The sequence below is a fragment of the Diabrotica undecimpunctata genome, chromosome 2 (assembly GCF_040954645.1).
Source record: "Diabrotica undecimpunctata isolate CICGRU chromosome 2, icDiaUnde3, whole genome shotgun sequence".
NCBI classification, from domain to species: Eukaryota; Metazoa; Arthropoda; class Insecta; order Coleoptera; family Chrysomelidae; genus Diabrotica; species Diabrotica undecimpunctata.
Genome location: NC_092804.1, coordinates 156,904,723 through 156,925,402, shown reverse-complemented (window position 1 = coordinate 156,925,402; position 20,680 = coordinate 156,904,723). Strand labels below are relative to the sequence as shown.

Genomic DNA, 20,680 nt, shown 5'->3' with positions numbered 1-20,680 from the left:
TAAGAGAAAAAGCTAACATATGATATTTTTCATGCAGCTAATATCGAATGACCAAAACATTTAGTTTACAATAAAATATCGATAAATTTCGTAAATGAAAAATAAATAATTTTACATAAACTTCTAAAAAATAATTTTAAATATTCAATGATTCAACAAAAATAAGATATCATAGCAAAAATATTCAAGTACGTTATTTATATTTTACGTGATATTAGATAAATGTCAAGTGCTTCTAAAAAAGTATATATAAATTTTTTTCCCATATTTTTTATATCAAAATTGGACAACAAAATGGCAAAACTTACTTTATTTTTTTTGGCTGTAGTAGCAGCTGTATTCTTATCAACAACTGATGTCAGCGCCGAGGTAGTAGAAGGTAATAAATTGAGTAAATATATCCTACATAAGTAATTACTAATATATTTTTTTTAACATATTTCTTTAATTCTTTGTTGGTTTTCTATATTGGTGATTATGAAGTTAATTAAAATTTACTAATAAACACGCAAAAAACCCTTGGCGCAATTAGATTTTTGTTTATTTTTATTGCTGCACAATCTTTTTTTAAATTCATTAATAACATTTGTTTATTATTGATTTATCTCTTCTAGATTCTTATGGTACCATATTATTATATACTAGAAGCTAGACGCTTTTAATTGCTATTGGGTATGACACATTAAAAAGAAGTTTTTTTTAGCTGTTTCCGTTTTTATTTTTTTTTTAAATACCTACACATGGTTTATACTTTTATATCCGAAAATTATTTCAATATAGTTGTTGATCTCCTTTTGTTTAACATTAGTTAATTATCTTTATTAAATCAAGATGTTTCTGGTACATCTTTATGTACATACTTCTTAGGTTAGATCCAATGGAATATATAAATACTCTCATTCTTAATTTCATAGGAGTCGTTGGTTTTAACTCTTATAAGAAAATTTTTAACTGCTCCAACCAATTCTTCTATTTCGTTTTTTAGAGGAGGTAACTTGATCTGTGGATCGAAATAAAGAATTTGGATAAGATTGCATTTCTTTTTCATCTTTTTTAAATACTTTCATCATCATCATTATGCAACCTCTTCTGTCCACTGCTGGACATAGGTCTCTCCCATTTTTCGCCACTCTTCGCGGTTCCTGTGCGTCTTGTTGCCATTTCTTGGATATTCGTTTAATGTTGTCCATCCAGCGTATTGGTGGTCGTCCTCTGCTGCGTTTGTCTTCTCTTGGACGCCAGTCAATTAGTTTTCTGGTCCATCTTGAGTCTTTTAGTCTTGCTATGTTACCTGCCTAATTCTATTTCATCTTGACTATACGTTTGATGACATCAGTGATACCTGTTATTTTCCTTAGATTTTAGATCCTTATTTTGTCTTTTTTTTGTCACGCCGAGAATTGATCTTTCCATGCGCTTTTGTGCTACTCGCATTTTTAGTGCTGTTGTTTTTGTGAGAGTGAGAGTTTCTGCTCCGTATGTCATAATAGGAAGAACGCATTGGTCAAATGTCTTCCGTTTAATAGCTATCGGGATGTTGTTCTTAAAGATGTCTCTTAGTGAACCATACACCGCCCAAGCAAGTGTTGAAATTCACAGATCTGATTATCTTTGCTTATTCTGATTTCATGACAGAGATACCACTTATTTTGGATGGTTAGGTATTCGCTGGAAACCAAATTTGTCATAGATTTGGTCTTACTGATGTTCATTTTTAGACCTATTGTTGAAGATACGTTTTCTAATTCTTGTAGTATTTGTTGTACTTCACGCAGGTCTTCTGTAATAAGTACTATATCGTCGGCAAAACGCAGATGATTGAGCATTTCCCCGTCTATTTTTATTCCTCTATTTTCCCCCTTTAGCATTTTAAAGGTGTTTTCGAGGACCGTTATAAATAATTTAGGTGAGAGAGTGTCGCTTTGTCTCACACCTCGCTTTATATGATTTTCTCTGGTGGTATCATGTAGTTTTACATGCATTGTGGCGTTTTGGTACAATGTTTGTAATAACTTTGTAAACCAGTCTATTCTACTATTGTTCAGAGCAGTTATAATGCTGTCTAATTCTACGGTATCGAAGGCTTTGTGAAAGTCTACGAAGATAAGTACCAGTGGTCTGTTATATTCTATCGATTTTTCTATTAAGGTTTTTACTGTTTGGTTAGTCCAGCTTGTTCTCGGGGTTGGTAGAAATCCAACTTTTTTTCTAGTCTTGTCGTAATTATTCGAGTAAACATTTTATAGATGTGGTTCAACAAGCTGATTGGTCTATAGTTTTCTAGGTGCGCCCTGTCTCCTTTCTTGTGTAGTAAAATTGTTACTGCATTGTTCCATGTTTCCGGTACGCAACAATCTGTTAAAAAAAGGTTAAACAAAATTTTTATTTGGTTGAGTAGGGCACGTCCGCCCATCTTTATAGCTTCTATTACGACTCCATATTTTCCTGATGCTCTGTTGTTTTTCATTTTTTTCATTGCGTCTTGAATTTAGCTAAGTGTGATCTCTGGTATGCGCTCTGAGTCCTGGTTGACGATTTTGCGTAAAGCGGTAGCTTCCAAGTTCGTTTGGTCTTCTCTTTGATAGTGTATAGTTCTTCATAGAAGTCTTCAACTATGTATAATAGTTCTTATCTATTTGAAATGGGTACTCCTTGTTTGTTCTTTAGTTTATGTATTTCACATTTTACATTGTTTAGCCGTCTTCTCAGGACTTTCAGACTTTTATTCTCTTCTATAGTTTGGTGGATCTTTTTATTATTAAATTTTTTTAAATCTTTCCTTATAAGCTTTTGATACTTTGTTATCACTTTATATCACAGTTATACTTCTATACGCGCGCCCCACGTTGGAAATTTGTATGGGAGTGAATCTGTGAAATCATTACATATGTAAGATAATGAGTAAGAGAGAAACAGCAGATATATTTTCTCTCTCTTCCTCTCTCGAATATAAAAATGTTCCTTTTGTATATATAATTTAATATTATATATGTTATATAAAGATATATATACATATAATATTATATATATAATAAAATATTTATTAATATTATTATTTATGTGATACGTTTTGTATTATTTATTAAATGTTCATAATTATATTAGCCTTTTGTATTTCAAAATAATAATCTCAATAAATCACTGTATGATCCAGAACTGTCAATTTTGAAATATCTTTGTGTCATGTCCTCGGTAGTATAGTAGTCAGTATCCCCGCCTGTCACGCGGGAGACCGGGGTTCGATTCCCAGTCGGGGAGGACTTTTTTATTAATATTATTACATTATTGTCATTTTTAAATACGTATGGATATTGCATTTTAATTTGTATTGTATTATTATATGGAATTATGTTGCACTGTATTGTAGTGTATTTTTTTTATGTATATTATTGTCATTTTTAAATAGTTATGAATATTGCAGTTTAATTTGTATTGTATTATTATATTAATAACAAAATAAACAATGAATTTTACTGCAGAGTATGTGTAAAAAAAAATTTGCATTCAACTCCTTTCATTTTCATCAAAATATTGATTCAATCCTTCATTGTTAGTAAGTTGTTATTAATTCTGTTTCTCTTTCTGCTATGTATTACCTATAGAATTACATATGTAATGATTATGCAGATTGACTCCCAAATAAATTTGTAACGGCGAATGCGTGTATAGAAGTGTAACTTCCACCGGCAGTCCCACTGGACTGCCACACCCGTTTTTTTTTTCGTAGTTTTTCTTTGTCAATACTCTCGTTTTGTCTTAAATTCTAAGCTTCAGGGTGTCATAAATTTCTCCAAGCTTTATATGTAAAAGATACTAGCTTTCCTTAGTTTAATGTCATTAATTTATTTTTCATTATTTTTAATACTTTAACGTTCGTAACGTAATTCATTTATAATATGTAGATTCCTTGTATGTGTCAACTTCTAAAAGGAATTTTGTCCTATTTTTTAGTCCATAGTGCTAAATATGTCCTGACATTTAGTCAACAGTATTTTTGATAGTAGTGTCAAATTTCTGCTACAAAAAAGCTTTTTCACTTTTATAAAATTGTTGTTATATTCTCTTATTAGTGCTGCCATGTGTTGTAAAATGTTTAAATTATATTCTTGTAATTATTTTCGTTTTTATTATTAATTAAATAAATATTATATAATGAAATAATATATTGTAGCACCAGCTCATTTCAAAAAGTTTCCACTTGGAGAAAGTCTTGGAGCAGACTGTGACTGCGATGAATGTGGAAAAACATGTATTCCTCAAAATCCATCCATTATAGGCGGAATTTGTGTCAAAAATGTTTGTTGGTGTGTATGGGGCTAGTTTTTTAGATAATAAATATTTTTGTTAAATATGTCAACTTATTTTATTTTTTTTTATTTATATACAAATTATGTTGATTAATATTAAAAATGGTAAATAGTTATACATGATAAAATTTTTATTAAGAATTCTTCACCTCTATGATGCAATAAGGGAATAATTCTATCCTTGAGAAAACATTGGAATTTAACATTGAAACCCATCGTCGACTTCAAAGTCGCATACGACAGTGTCAAAAGTACAGTAGGGTAGACCGGGGTCGAAAGTTAAATTTTTTAATTCAAACACTAATTTCTTGAAAACTATAACAGATATAAACAAATTTTCTCGTTCAAGCCTTAATTGCATGTGTAAACAGTATTAAAATAGGTTATTAAGGTTTTTTAATTATTATAGTTTTTAATTATTTGTGAAAAATTGTCGTAGCGGCAAATGTTACAACTGCCCCCAAACCCGGGGCGGTTGTAAAATCACGTGGGGTCGATAGTAACAGTGATCAAAAGCTTAAACAAATTATGTTTATTGAATGTAAGTACAAAAGTTATGCAAAAGTACAAAAGAAGTTATATTCTTACGTAAAATAAAAACAAAAACTTATGCTAAACCAGGATGAACAGTGAACTTAACCTAACAAATTATGGATCAATCTGATTCGCAATTATGGCAAACGTATACACCTTCTTAGCTTGTGCATTCTTCATGTGACCAAAGTTTACATTCAATGCATTGAACCTAACCTTCCCCTGGCTTACTTGAACCATATGGTTCACAGCATAAAAGGCAAAAACACTCTTCATCTTCTTCATCACTCTTTTGTTGTTGTTTTTGTTTCTTCTCTTCATATTCTGCCCTAATTTCTTCCTTTTCAGGGGTATTTGTGTATATGGCCGATTTTCTTTTCTATTTTCCCTTATTTCCTTCTTTTCTAGGCAGGGATTTGGGGAAAGGTCTGACTGCTTCTGGTGTAAACTCCTCAGCTGAAGAAACACGTGAAGTTGACGCTGTATGAATATTATTTAGTTCATTGTTGGTTTTATCTGTGGCAGAAAAAGATGTCGCTGTTGCGGATTCTGTCGTGTTAATTTCAACATCGTTGGTCACTTTATTTGCTGGTGGAGGCCGATCTGTCACATAAGACGGTGCATAATCTAAAGGTGTAATTATATTCCTATTAAAAGGAAATATTCCCATATTGCATCTAAAGCCTGCTTGGATGTTGCTGGATGTCAGTGCCATCAAGTGCTGTAGCTACTATGGATGGGATATTATAAATGGTCATAGTTTTCCCTAGATTGCTTCGTATCCATGAATCGCAGTCCAAATTAATTGCTTTTTTTAATGTCCCATATACAGAGCGATCCAACCGTTGTAACTTATGCGGGAAAGATATTACAACAATGCCGTTCTCACAGCAATAGTCCAGTGCCTGAATAGAAATATGACATGCGCGATTATCTAGTAGCAGCAGGATTTTGTGATCGGTAGTTGCTGACGTATATTTCCGAAAGTGTTGTAAGAATTTAGGAAATTCACTTTCTTGCATCCACCTGCCTGCGTTTCCCGCACCTGTACTTCCAGTTGGACCATCTCGAATAAAATGTTCCTGGTACCGAATCCTCGGAAATATAAACATCGGAGGAACAAAATTTCCAACTGCATTTACGTCCCTGCATCCCAGTCTCATCGACATTGTATATGTCTTTAGGTACGAATTTATATTTGTCCATAACTTTCTGCAAATTATCAAAAAAACAGGAAACATTATTCTCGTTAAAACTAGTGGCACGAGCTAAACTTGTTGGTTGTTGGTTCATAAATCTGCTGAACCAATCTTCTGTAGCCATCTGGTTTTGCTCCCATTGTGGTGGCATTGCTAACTTATATTTATTGGCTAATTCATTTTCAAACTTTCTGATTTCTTTCGGACAAAAACCGTAATATATGTTTGCCGCTCTTACAATATACTCGTAATTTACCATAATTTTTTCTTGGTCTTCGGTAAAAACTTTGTTCCAAGCTCTATAATTCATGGAAACAGAATTATTTAAACCCTCACCTGGTGCTTCCTTTTTAAATCGTCTTAAAGAAACATGACACAAATCGTACTCCTTTGCAGCTGCACGAATGGATATACCATTTTTTATTTCGGCGTATGCAGCTTCATAAGTTGCATTATCTTTGGAACCTCTATCACTTCTTCTAATTTTTGTACGAGGCATTCTGGAAATAAAAAAAATAATATATTAAGAAACCAGAATGCTTAAAATCGTTAGCGGGGTCGGTTGTAACGTTACAATCGTTACTTTTTAATTTTTTGACAATGAAAAACGGTAAATGTAGACAATTACTTGTGTTTGATATTTATTTATTTCAAAAATATTATTATTTAATTTAAACCTGTGTTTACTGAGTCTGCTGTCTAAAAGCTGCTTATGCTGTCTGCTGCTTGCTTCACAGGTGAAGCAAGCCACGCGGTGTTGTATACAAACAAAGTTTAGCTCAGGCGCGTACTGTTATAAATACAGCTATAACATCGTTCCTATTCCGAATTTCGTAATAAAATTTTAGGACAGTATTTCTATGATACTAATTAATGTTTTTATGTAAAAAAAACAAAAATCGATATTTTGAAAATTTAACTTTGTTTTTTACATAATGACATGTAACATAATCACTTGAAATTGTGGTAGTGATTCAGTTATTAAAGAGTGCAGAATTTCAAACAGATCAACCAAATAATTGATGTTATTCAATTTGTTAATTGCGGAAAGAGATTATCTAAACAACTGTACTTGCCCAACCAGTCACTCTAGAGGTATTTTATAAATCGCAATCGATTTTTTACTTAATTTTTATGGTATATTTAAAACATGTCAAAATTTCATAAAATTTGTTATTAAAAAGGGTTTAAAAAGGGACTGAATTTTAGCTTATAAACATTTATAATAACTTTGTATTTTTTTATGTCACGTGCTTGTAAGTATGCTTAGTGCAAAACTAGTTAAAAAACAGACAAAAAAATAATAAGAAACAAGCCGAGATATTGCAGAGGACAGTTCTGCCCTCCACTTCTCCGTAGCGATATTTTACGAGTATCATCACTGTAACGAATTATAACTTTCTACTCTTTCACTTTATTTGCCATATATATGTTTATAAGCTAAGAAGTCTGTCAGTCGATCCGTTTTAAATTTAGCACACTTTAATAACTCATTAACTTTTGCAATTTCAAGTAATTATTTTACATGGCATTATGCAAAAAATAAAGTTATTAACAATAATAAATTACTACAAAAATAAGAAATTTTTGCGAACATCTCGGTCAATTGTATTATATATTTTAATTTAAAAACTCTTAAAGAAGTTTTATAATTACAACGCAAATATCTTTATTGCTGTTTTTATTATTGTTATATTATTAGTTAGTAGTAAATTTGCATAATATTAAAACAAGAAAAGGAAAAAAAATAAGAATAAAAAGACGAAGAACAGTAAATTAGTAAGATTAAGATTATCACCCAATGTCAGTTTAAAAATGTTTTGTACTTTCTGAGAGACGTGTAAACGAATATGGGTCACACTCTATTATTAAAAAGTCCACCGTAAAAGCGTTAATCCCGTAACTAAACGCTACTTTATGCTAACTAGTACATAATAAATTACAAAAATCACTGTTATACATAAGTATTTCTTAGTCCTGTCAAAAAGAGATAGGTTCATTTATTCTTAAAAGACATAAAGCTACAAAACATAACCAAAAAAAGATAAAATGCATGTTTTCATTTTTTTAATAAATTAAACATTTTGCCGACCTATAAATAAATAGATAGCAAAATACGAGCTGCCTAAAAATACTTTTGTGTCGAGTAGTACTTGAATTTATTATCAACTGGCTATTAAAACCACTAATTTTATTTTAAAAGCTGGTTATCGAGTGATTTCATTCTGTGCAGTTATTGCGTGATTTGATTCTGCGCAGATATGTAAAAGTTCTTTTACGAACCTTCTTCAATGAAAACCCATTTTTGGTTTGCCAAACAGTATATTCAGCTTAAAAAATTATTGTGGCTGTTACCCGAAGAATAGTACGTTTTTAATTAACTAGGAACAAAGAGGTTTAAATATTGAAGGACGATACCTGAGTCATCTTTGCTTTGCTGACGATACTGTCATAATTAGTAGCGAACTCAACCAGTTATTAGAAATGTTTTCAGAATTAACAAATGTTACGGAAGGAATAGGCTTGAAAATGAATCTAACAAAGACCAAGATTCTTACTTTAAAGGAAGTACAAGTTACTGTGAGCAAGGTAGTAATAGAAATAATCTTCTTCTTTTTCTTTTTATGTAGACATGACTCGTTTGTTTTTCCACGTGCCTCTAATAAGTTGTTGTTCCATCGTTTTCGTGGTCTTGCTACTGATCGTCTTCCTATTGAGGAACCGTCTCTTGCCTTTCTTACTACTTTATTTGTTGTCATTTAGCTTATATGCTCATTTCATTCTATTCTTCAATTTCTTACCCAGTCCTTGATGTTCTCCACCTTTCATCTACGTGGTATATCTGTACTTTTAGTTTAAGTTTTTACATCTCTTCTGTTTCTAACATCCTCTTTGTCCTCTCTGTGTCAAGTCGTGTTTCTGCCGCGTATGTCATTATTGGTCTGACGATTGTTTTGTAAATTCTGCCTGTCATTTCTTTCTTCATATTTTTATTTCTATATATTGTTTCATTCAAACAATCTGCGGCTCTGTTTGCTCTATTCACCTGATCTCCCACTTTTGTTCCGAGCTTTCCGTAGCTTGATAATGTGGCCTAGATATTTAAAAATCATTTATTAAAAAAATTTATTAAAATCCTTTGTAAAAGGTATATATTTAAAAACCCAAACGGGCTGTGTTAGACAGAACGTTTTCGGAATACATCATTCCATCATCGGTGTCCTAGAAAATATGTAACCACTTAATTAAAAAGAACATGAAGTTAAAATTTTGACCAAGGTTAAAGAAAAGTGTGGTTAATACTTACTAGGAGTACATGAATGTAGCTACTAAATATATGGGTAAAAACCCGTTAACAAATAATTAGTTACATTTGTTCGACATTATATCTTATAAATACTTATGATGTTAAAGTTACCGTTGGATTAGGTAACATGGCGACATATGACTCCACGTTGAAGTTGCAAGTCCTGAGACGGTGTGTCTACGAGGACTTTATGGAAGCAACTGATTGAAATGACAATGTTGACAAGTTAGGACGGAAGTCATAACAGAGTAGTCAATATAACTGTATGTGTCTACTTAAGACAAAAGCCAACGTTAATTAAAATTGTTAGAGTAAAAAATTTTTAAAATTAATATAACAGTATCAACCATCAATGTTGTTATTTTAAATTATGTATATGAGATGAAATGTGGAGAAATGATTGCGATGTTATAGTTAGGCAACCAACTATACATTTGTGTTGTAGTGTAGTGAAATAGAGATTTTAATATTAGGCCCTTTATGTTTCTTCAACATTTGGTACCTGAAAAATAGAAACTAGACACATGTAGAAGGTTGAGTTGTTGATATTTTGTTGATATTAGTGGAATAAGAATGAATGTATTTAAAATATGAAAGTGTACTTGTGTGAATGGAATAAAACTTTTGTACTGTAATGGTCATGTGAAATTTATCTTATAACTCGATTATAGAAGGCCCTGTATGTCAAAAAACAACATTTGGTACCTGGTAAATGTAAAACTTATTAAGTTATAAGTACATGAAAATTAAATATTTGATAGGGTGTTAACAGACTAAGTGGTGTGGAAGTTTTATTTTATTAACTATTATGTGAAATGAATAAAATTTGATGGTTGGGACATGGTTTTGTAATATTTTAGTAGACAAGTACTCAACTTATAACTTAAGAAAGGCCCTATCTGTAATAAGCAACACTAGGTACATGGGAAATATAAAAGGATAAGTTACAAGTTGAATGAGTTGCAGGTGTATAATTATCTGAAATGTGAAAATGGAATGGTTGTGGGTTGGCTCTGTTAAAATTAAGTAAAACAAAAATTATGCTGTCAGCTTTACTGGTAATTAAGTTATGGGATTTGTTTTTAATTCTTAATGGATATGAAGGTCTTAAGGTGTTCGTTAAACTATTATATAAAATAAACAGAATTTGATGGTTGGATCATGGTTTTGTAGTATGTTATATGTATAGTACTCAACTTATAACTTGAGAAAGGACCTATCTGTCATAAAGCAACACTAGGTACATGAGAAATGTAAAGAGACAAGTTATAAGCTGGATGATTTGCACGTGTATATAAACCTTAATTATGAAAATGAAATGGTTTTTAGGTAGCTCTGTTGAAATTAAGTGAAGAAAAAAGAAAATTATATTGTTTTTGAAAAAATGTGACATACGGAAAGAATGCAGAAGGCTGAGATCATGGTTATGTAGTATGTTGTATGTATAGTACTCAACTTATAACTTGAGAAAGGACCTATCTGTCATAAAGCAACACTAGGTACATGAGAAATGTAAAGAGATAAGTTATAAGTTGGAGGATTTGCAGGTGTATATAAACCTTAATTATGAAAATGAAATGGTTTTTAGGTGGCTCTGTTGAAATTAAGTGAAAAAAGAAAATTATATTGTTTTTGAAAAAATGTGAGATACGGAAAGAATGCAGAAGGCTGAGATCCCCAGAGAACCTCAACCAATCCCTAAGGAGGGGTTGTGTGGAAAAGTGAAGTGATGGCTGAGAGGTTTGTTTGAAAGGGATGAAGAATAGTCTAAGGTTTGGAGGTGCCGACAAGAAGCATGGACAACAATAGGTATAGTGGGTCGGACTAGAAGTTTGGGTTTAATAGAGAGAGACAAGGACTGATTGAGAGTGTGATGTGTTGACAGAAAAGTTTTTGGAGTGGACTCAAGAAGATGAGTATTGGGTGAACGAATAGTGATAAATGAAGATTTTTGTAAAAGTGAGTTGGGGATGAAGGTTATGAAAATAGTTGACGATGTAGAGGAAGGAAGTCTCGATTGAAGGATACATGACGATTGACGCAATTTGGGCTTTTTTGTTTTTCTTTGAGAATTTCAAGATCTTCGTATAAGTCTAATTTAAGGAAATTTTTTTGGGGGATATTGTGACTGACCACAGACTGACCACAGACTGACCACATAATCCCATTTTCATCTAACCACCCCATGTCACATAAATACGCAGTTTTTCACAGTTACATCCATCGCCTAGAAACCATTCCACTTTCAGACACTAACTACAAAAAAGAACTCAACATACTTAAACAAATAGCAGTCAACAATGGATATGATCACAACATCATCAACAAACTTATCCGCAAAAAACGCCCTAAGACCCTGCAGGAGAATGCGTTCCCCAGAGACCTCACCACCAAGCCCAATTACGTTTCACTCCCATACTATCATGAAAGTCTATCTGGAGATATTCGAAATCTCATCCAACGGTCGGTTGAAAACATCCATGTTTCATTTAAAGTACCCAACAATTTGGGTCAACACATATCTAATTCCAAAGATTCCATCAATTATATGGATCGGAGTGGAGTGTATAGACTAAAATGTTCAGATTGCAATGCCTCTTACATAGGTAGAACATGCAGATCACTATCCTTACGTTCTCTAGAACACATAAAAAGAGAAAATACTTCCACTTTCTCTCAACATCTCAAAGAACACAACCACACCCTTAATATCCCAGAAGACGTTTCACTTATTCACAATATCCCCCAAAAAAATTTCCTTAAATTAGACTTATACGAAGATCTTGAAATTCTCAAAGAAAAACAAAAAAGCCCAAATTGCGTCAATCGTCATGTATCCTTCAATCGAGACTTCCTCCCTCTACATCGTCAACTATTTTCATAACCTTCATCTCCAACTCACTTTTACAAAAATCTTCATTTATCACTATTCGTTCACCCAATACTCATCTTCTTGAGTCCACTCCAAAAACTTTTCTGTCAACACATCACACTCTCAATCAGTCCTTGTCTCTCTCTATTAAACATAAACTTCTAGTCCAACCCACTATACCTATTGTTGTCCATGCTTCTTGTCGGCACCTCCAAACCTTAGACTATTCTTCATCCCTTTCAAACAAACCTCTCAGCCATCACTTCACTCTTCCACACAACCCCTCCTTAGGGATTGGTTGAGGTTCTCTGGGGATCTCAGCCTTCTGCATTCTTTCCGTATCTCACATTTTTTCAAAAACAATATAATTTTCTTTTTTCACTTAATTTCAACAGAGCCACCTAAAAACCATTTCATTTTCATAATTAAGGTTTATATACACCTGCAAATCATCCAACTTATAACTTATCTCTTTGCATTTCTCATGTACCTAGTGTTGCTTTATGACAGATAGGTCCTTTCTCAAGTTATAAGTTGAGTACTATACATATAACATACTATAAAACCATGATCCAACCATCAAATTCTGTTTATTTTATATAATAGTTTAACGAACACCTTAAGACCTTCATATCCATTAAGAATTAAAAACAAATCCCATAACTTAATTACCAGTAAAGCTGACAGCATAATTTTTGTTTTACTTAATTTTAACAGAGCCAACCCACAACCATTCCATTTTCACATTTCAGATAATTATACACCTGCAACTCATTCAACTTGTAACTTATCCTTTTATATTTCCCATGTACCTAGTGTACCTCTCATACGTATAATGACTTCTGAAGGTCCACGAAACATAGATATGCTGGTTTTTTGTATTTACATGATTTCTCTTGCGTTGACTATAAAAGCCGCCAACAAAATAAGAGTAAGACAGCGCGCTGTGAAATGACATACTGTGACCAACTTTATAAGATCGCGTTTGAAATAAAGAAATAAATCAAACAACAAAAGTAAAGGATGTAATACAATGCACTGCTGCATTTAAATAGTCTTAGATACAGCATGTTTTCAGATAAGATAATACCAGGTGAGTTAAAAGCATCGTACAGTAGATAGCTAGAGTACATAAGTGAAGTGTGAATCGACCTTTAAAAATATGGCCGAACGAAGCGAAAGAGAAGGCGCAAAGACAATGGCACCAAGCAGCAAACGACAAATTAAAATGGAAACGCCAAGGTGAAGTCTAAGTCCAGGATTGAACAATCAAAGACTGTTGAAAGAATAAGAAGGTACATTTAAGCATAATTTTTGTTTTACTTAATTTTAACAGAGCCAACCCACAACCATTCCATTTTCACATTTCAGATAATTATACACCTGCAACTCATTCAACTTGTAACTTATCCTTTTATATTTCCCATGTACCTAGTGTTGCTTATGACAGATAGGGCCTTTCTTAAGTTATAAGTTGAGTACTTTTCTACTAAAATATTACAAAACCATGTCCCAACCATCAAATTTTATTCATTTCACATAATAGTTAATAAAATAAAACTTCCACACCACTTAGTCTGTTAACACCCTATCAAATATTTAATTTTCATGTACTTATAACTTAATAAGTTTTACATTTACCAGGTACCAAATGTTGTTTTTTGACATACAGGGCCTTCTATAATCGAGTTATAAGATAAATTTCACATGACCATTACAGTACAAAAGTTTTATTCCATTCACACAAGTACACTTTCATATTTTAAATACATTCATTCTTATTCCACCAATATCAACAAAATATCAACAACTCAACCTTCTACATGTGTCTAGTTTTTATTTTCCAGGTACCAAATGTTGAAGAAACATAAAGGGCCTAATATTAAAATCTCTATTTCACTACACTACAACACACATGTATAGTTGGTTGCCTAACTATAACATCGCAATCATTTCTCCACATTTCATCTCATATACATAATTTAAAATAACAACATTGATGGTTGATACTGTTATATTAATTTTAAAAATTTTTTACTCTAACAATTTTAATTAACGTTGGCTTTTGTCTTAAGTAGACACATAAAGTTATATTGACTACTCTGTTATGACTTCCGTCCTAACTTGTCAACATTGTCATTTCAATCAGTTGCTTCCATAAAATCCTCGTAGACACACCGTCTCAGGACTTGCAACTTCAACGTGGAGTCATATGTCGCCATGTTACCTAATCCAACGGTAACTTTAACATCATAAGTATTTATAAGATATAATGTCGAACAAATGTACCTAATTATTTGTTAACGGGTTTTTACCCATATATTTAGTGGGTACATTCATGTACTCCTAGTAACTATTAACCACACTTTTCTTTAACCTTGGTCAAAATTTTAACTTCATGTTCTTTTTAATTAAGTGGTTACATATTTTCTAGGACACCGATGATGGAATGATGTATTCCGAAAACGTTCTGTCTAACACGGCCCGTTTGGGTTTTTAAATATATACCTTTTACAAAGGATTTTAATAAATTTTTTAATATATGGTATACAGCCAAATACAGGAACGTAGATTCCTTGTCGAATTTAAAAATCAGTTGTTCTATTATCTGATCTTCTAGCTCTAATTTACATCTTAGTAAATTTGCTGCTATAACCATGTATTTTATCTTTTTTGGGAAAATTAACATCTTAAATTTTCTGGCGGTTATACTAAATTGGTACAGCATACGTTGTAAATCATTTTTACTTTTAGATAGTAGTATTGCATGGTCTGCATATTAGATTATTTTAGTTGTCTTTTTTAGTTCTTACTTTTTTATTATTGTATCCATAATCAGGTTGAACAATAGAGAACTAAGGAAATCTTTATGTCTTATCCAATTGCCAGCTTTAATAAGGTCAGTTCTTCTACTTTTACTTTTAGTGTGTTGTTTTGGTATATATTTTTGATTGTTTTGATTATTCCTAAAGGTACCTCTCATACGTATAATGACTTCTGAAGGTCCACGAAACATAGATATGCTGGTTTTTTGTATTTACATGATTTCTCTTGCGTTGACTATAAAAGCCGCCAACAAAATAAGAGTAAGACAGCGCGCTGTGAAATGACATACTGTGACCAACTTTATAAGATCGCGTTTGAAATAAAGAAATAAATCAAACAACAAAAGTAAAGGATGTAATACAATGCACTGCTGCATTTAAATAGTCTTAGATACAGCATGTTTTCAGATAAGATAATACCAGGTGAGTTAAAAGCATCGTACAGTAGATAGCTAGAGTACATAAGTGAAGTGTGAATCGACCTTTAAAAATATGGCCGAACGAAGCGAAAGAGAAGGCGCAAAGACAATGGCACCAAGCAGCAAACGACAAATTAAAATGGAAACGCCAAGGTGAAGTCTAAGTCCAGGATTGAACAATCAAAGACTGTTGAAAGAATAAGAAGGTACATTTAAAAACTTTTACAAGAGGACATAAAAACCATAGGATTGAAACCTTAAAGAATATTGTAACAATTATTTTAAGTTGTAATTATGGCATTTCTAACTATAAATAAATAGATATTTTGAACTCTAAGTTTTATAAAAAAAACCTTTTGTGTAGTTCTATTATTTAGTATTTCAATACAATACCATATTGTATTTTTAACCCCGTCAATATGACAGTATGAAAGTGATAAACACTTTCTCCTAAAAAAAGTCTATAAAAATTTACCAAATAGCTTCTTTCCAAAAGTTCCTCAATATTTTCCTCTGGTGATAGTTTGGAGACATCAAACAATACATGTAGTTCTATTTACAAATATTTATTACTAAAAGAATACAATTTAAATACACATACATTGATTATTGTAACAAATTCCCGCAATGTAGTAGTCTGGGTTCTTGGCTACGCAATCGGTGCTACACGTGTGACAGTCACATTCAGCTGCAAAGTCGTTGGAAATATCTTGATCCTTAGCAACTACAAAATCGAAATTAAAAAGTTATTACTATTTTAACAGGATATAACAGTACTACTTTACTACTTTTTATTTATTTAACTACTGTTACTCTTACCACTGTTACACAATAAAATTGCTAAATATTTTTAAATTCCAATAAAAGAAAAAATTGATATCTTCCTTTTTCTGTTCGTCCAGCTGCAATAGTTTTATAATATGAAAATATCAGAGTGAAAACAGAAGAATGTACATATAGCTTTGGCAAATTAATGTGAATATTGCCAATTTTTGTACAATTTCAACTAAGCAACACTGCTGCTACAATTCTGACAGATTTTTCTTGACTTCTACTATAACCCATTGGGCATATATTGTCAATATTAACACAAACTAGGTGCTGCAATACAGTCGCGTTCCCTCAATGCCAGAAAACTCATGCAAAGCAGTCCCTGCATCTCTTTCTAATTTGTCAGGTTTATCAACCACATGACCTTCTCATTGGTTATTTAGATCAAGTGGTCGATAAACCTGGCAAATTAAAAAGAGATTTGGGGACCGCTTTGGGTCAGTTTTCTCTGTCACACTGTGGGAACGGGCTGGTATTGCAACGGTCAGTCGGTCTTGTATCATAATGTCGATAAAGTTAACCGTTTTGCCGGTTATTGTCGCTATTACATATGTTTTTTGGTCTTTTATATTGAATATGAGAAAGGAATGAAGATACCGTCCCAATATGAATCGCTTCTTTAAACAAACAGCAAGCTCAACCCCAGAAAGACAAGCTACGATCTTCAAGAATATTTAGAAATTGAAGTAAAAACTAATGAATCTGCGAGCTGAATTGTAAATTGTCTTTTGAAGGAGAAACATCTTTTAGATGTTTCTTTTATTTTAGATTCAAAAATATGATCATTAGGTAGAAAAACACAGGATCAACGTCGTATTTTTAGATGAACAATATTTGTGGGTGATGTAAACGAAAACTTCACCTCACTTGGGACAAAGCGTGGATCATTTATTAAAAAATACATTTTGTGGCTGTAAATGGAATTTTAAAAGTGTAAAATAAATGAACGAGTTCCATAAGGAGGCCTACTGTGATGGCTGTTGATGATGTGATGGATTTAATACTGTTCTTAAAGAGGTAATAAGAAAGCGGAAATTAGTTCATATATATACTTATATAACGAAAACATCAGTGGGTAATGAATTCTTGTAGAATCATCTATGAGCAAACGTGAATTCAAGTTTATAATAAAAAGATTATTAGAAGAAAAAGCAAGAGTTGAAGGAGTTTATATAAATGACGCAAAGTTGGGTAAGTTGTAATGACAAATACAAAGTTGGGTAAGATATAAAGAGAACTGTAAGAAGAGATACACGAATAAATGAAATATATGGGGAACATCCAAAGAATATCAAAGACGGTACAACCTACATGAAGACTGCAAAACTGAAGGAAAAAGCAAAAAGTAATTAAACTAGAATACCAGGTTTAAGGTAGCCTATATACGAGAGTACGACGGTCAGAAAGGAATTGAAGGAAGGCTCATCAATTCCATTAGTTGGACCGGAACCCTTCTGCGGCATTGCAAAGGCAGTAACAAAAACGACTACAAGAAATTGGGTAGCTCACAAATCTCTGGAATTGTGATTCACCGGGACAAAAACAGTCGAAACAGTTCGTTGCAGTACATTCGCCCAAATTTATATTAGACCTAATAAGCAAAGACAGGAAAACAGTCAAAGCCAAATTAAGTCTGATAACAGAACATTGGAGCTGAATGCTGATGGGATTGGCAGATGATGACCTATGCAGATTGTGTCACCTAAAAAAGGCACATCAGAGTACATTGTATGTCAGTGTGACAGACTGGCAAATGTGCGGTTCTTTGCATTAGGCAAAGAAAAGCCGCAGGCAAAGAGCTACATGAAACGTTCAATATCGAAGATGTTAAATCTTTTAATAAGGGTCAAGTTAAAAGCCCATAATAGATCTGTAAAGGTCACAGTGGAATAGTTCAAAAGCCACTTCATTCAATTTATTCATCAATCTTCATGTAAAAATAATAATTCTGGCTCCATGAACAAAAATTTTCTTAGAAAAATTAAGACCCACAATTGAATCTACACATTGACTTTACTGGTAAATAGAGCTCAAGAAAGAGAAATTGTTTTTAAATCGACAGGAACAGATAAAACCGTTCTATTAATAACCATAAAAAAATATCAAAAAATTGTAGACATAAAAAATAACAGTCGTTAAAAAATATCAGATATAATTAAACAAAAATAATATTTTATTTAAAATATATCGTGTGCCATAAATAATTACCTTCAATAACACTTGAGTTGACTTCTGTGGTAGCTAAAATAGCTACAAAAATAGTTGCCACAAGAATGAGAGTAATTTTTGCCATTTTGATTAATTTTTTTCAATTATATCATTAAAAAATTCGTACCGTTTATATATATATATATATCATTCCAAATCACTTCAGCCTAATCTAAAGTATCTAATTATTATACATGATGATGAACTTAGGATAAAGATCACGTGTACATTTTTGTTTCACTGTGTCATCTTAAAACATATGTCGCAAAAAAAAACGTGTTATGTTATTAAGCAAAATAAATGTAATCGCGGTACATGAAAAGTATGAGATAACGAAACGCGAAACTTGGACGAAAAGTAAATGAAGTTAAATCAACACAAATTAAGTAACATAACACACACAGGTGAGACTGACAAGTTATGAACTGAAAAATTTGCATGCATTGTCTATTCGCATTTCCTGAGTTGCGTGATTTTTATAAACATAAAAAAAGAGATCATCAAAAGCTTCTAAATTCAACCAAAAATGGCCACTACTAAAATATTATAAGCACATCTGATCATCCTTCTAAAAGTGATTGGAAAATTATATCTGATTTTTTTAAATTAAAAAAAAATTTAAGTAATGTTACGATAGATGATGACGTATCGTATGGCTCAGAACTGTAAACATATTTATTACTAATATCCTTTCTCATTCAAGTATTTTCCAGATCATATACCTGCCGGCAGAAATTTCTAGTCCCCTACGGTAAAAGACCTGTTTGGCTCCACGACGATCGGAGAAGTTCTGGGAGGTCAATGCCGCTTCGAGAATAACTGTATTTTATATATATATGGGACATTTTATTAAAACAGTTAGTTGGTTTTTGAACATCGCGTCAAGTTTTTAAAATATAACGCACGTAGATAAATTATATAATTCTTAGTGTAAAATGAATTAGTTATATTGTACAAATAAAGACTTTAAATAAATTTATAAGTGTTATGTGTAGAACCTTTAATAATAAATAAAAACAATAAATTAGATTAACCCTGCGGTGCACGGGTTGGGTCTGTAGGGGCCATTCAGTTTTTTTAATATCTCTATTCGGTCAGCGAGTCTAAGTACGGTCCTGGCGGTCTAGGTACCTTTCGACAGCATAGCCAGCTATAGTCCCTCAGTTTCAGTTACCAATGCGTATTGAAGCGATATTGTCGATGTTATATCTGTTTTCGTTCCCTCAGACCCAACCCGTTCCTTAATGTAAGTATTTTTTTATGAAAGTACAAAACAAAATTTGGACTGCATTGTTTTTAGAGCTTAGCAAAACAATGTTTTCTTACGAGGGAGAGGTAAAACGTTTGCAATGTCTCTACGAGGAAGTTGCAACCGACGTGTAAAAAAAAATTATGAAGATTCAGATTCCCATGAGTCTATTGTTGGAAAATTAGAAAATGAAGATGGTAATCATAACTCAGAGTCTGAATTCGATTTATCAGACACCGAACTAAACGTACAAGAATTTATTCCACAAGGTGGGTCAAACCAACACATTTATTACAATACCAAAGATGGAATGAAATGGAATAAGACAAGCGTTTCACGAAATGTTAGAACTAGACGAGAAAATATCATCACAAAATTTCCTGGAGTTATTCGTGAAGCGAAAAGTTGTACAACTGAAAAGGAATGCTGGAAACTCTTTTTTAATGACCAAACTTTAAAACATATTGTTGAATGTACTAATGTATATATCAAGCGTGTGTCCGTGAGATATAAAGACAGTTCCGATGCGAGGCTAACAAATATATGTGAACTAAAAGCTCTGATTGGTCTGCTTTACTTAGCTGGAGTTTACCGTGGAGGTAGAACTTCGATTTTTGAATTTTGGGAAAAAAAAATGGTACGGGCATTGACATATTTCTGGCAACGATGGCTCTCCGCAGATTTAGATTTCTTATGAAGTGCTTACGTCTAGATGATATTCGTACAAGGGACGAACGGAAACAAGTAGACCAACTTGCAGCAGTTAGAGTTGTATTCGAGGATGTAGTTGAAAATTTTCAAAAATATTATACCATTGGTCAATATGTCACTATCGATGAGATGCTTTTAGGCTTTAGAGGTCGCTGTAGTTTTAGAATATACCTTTCAAGCAAACCGGACCGATACGGTCTAAAGGTATATTTTTTGGT

The 20,680-nt window shown here is 32.3% G+C and overlaps 2 long non-coding RNA genes across 2 annotated transcripts; one reads left to right on the top strand and one right to left on the bottom strand.

Moving 5' to 3' along the window:
* The first annotated feature begins 273 nt into the window (after nucleotides 1-273).
* On the top strand, nucleotides 274-4,352 carry LOC140433533 (uncharacterized). The gene is made up of 2 exons (XR_011950005.1): nucleotides 274-379; nucleotides 4,172-4,352. It is a non-coding gene; the product is annotated as an uncharacterized lncRNA (long non-coding RNA).
* Nucleotides 4,353-16,010: 11,658 nt separating this feature from the next.
* On the bottom strand, nucleotides 16,011-18,631 carry LOC140433532 (uncharacterized). The gene is made up of 2 exons (XR_011950004.1): nucleotides 18,503-18,631; nucleotides 16,011-16,187 (listed from the first exon to the last, which is right to left on the bottom strand). It is a non-coding gene; the product is annotated as an uncharacterized lncRNA (long non-coding RNA).
* Nucleotides 18,632-20,680: the final 2,049 nt, after the last annotated feature.